Genomic DNA, 1,003 nt, shown 5'->3' with positions numbered 1-1,003 from the left:
CAAACACACTGTTAATAACTAGTTACCGAAATGGAGAACTTTCCACAACGAGGTCACACAAACAAATATCCTGGAGTCCTGCTTTCGATGAATGCTATCCAAGTATAGAGTTAGCTCCCGGCAATGCTTATGGACTGCTCCAAGCAAGCTCCGCTAATTACCATTATTCTCACTAACAACGGATGTTTTCACATCTCTATATTGTCCCCACTTAACGTAGACAGAGGGGGGTCATCACATGCATGTCTTACCCCACATTTACCTTTTTCATCCCTTTCCATCTGTTCAAAAGACGCACTGCAATGTCTTCCAAAACTACCATTAATCACAGTGTTCCAACATGTCCAGGACACCCAGGTTAGACAAACGCCTTTTCTCGGCGACTGAATGGGACTCTCTGTCAAGACAACGCAGGTTCCAGGTACCTAAGGTTGTTGACAGTGTCTGATCCATCTCCACAGATTGGTCGAGTTGCGGGATGTGGGCAGCTGAGTGGTCCGAGTTTATAATTATTAATTTAGTTAGTTAGGTTAACTAGTTTACTAAATTACCAGGGACCTAAGCCCAATTTCCATACATAGTTAAATGGGTACTTCACCCTTCTTTAGTCCTATTTAACGTCAGAAACGGCCTAGATTAGCAGGTGAAACAACCATAAACTAAACGATCATGCACAAATCTAGCGGGGGGCGAAAGATTTTCATACACACTGTGGTTTGACGTGAGGAAAGGAGTCAGGATTTATGGTTGACAGAGCGCTTAGCTGTTTCAGAGTAACTAAACTATCTAACAACCGTTCGCTGTTTGTAACTTGACTGACCCACGTCCTCTGAATAGGTAGTTAATAGTTACTCGCTGGGGTTGGTTTTGAGCCGCTGTTTCATAAACCCCAACCAAATCCACGCCAAATTGTCTGAAAAGTCAGACAAGGCCAAAAATATATCGGGATGAGCGCGTGAGATGCAGTTGAAATAAGACAAGAAAAGAGCTGATGGGAGGCTGT

The sequence above is a fragment of the Paracoccidioides brasiliensis genome, assembly GCF_000150735.1.
Source record: "Paracoccidioides brasiliensis Pb18 unplaced genomic scaffold supercont2.10, whole genome shotgun sequence".
Classification (NCBI taxonomy): domain Eukaryota; kingdom Fungi; phylum Ascomycota; class Eurotiomycetes; order Onygenales; family Ajellomycetaceae; genus Paracoccidioides; species Paracoccidioides brasiliensis.
This window is presented reverse-complemented; position numbering follows the sequence as displayed.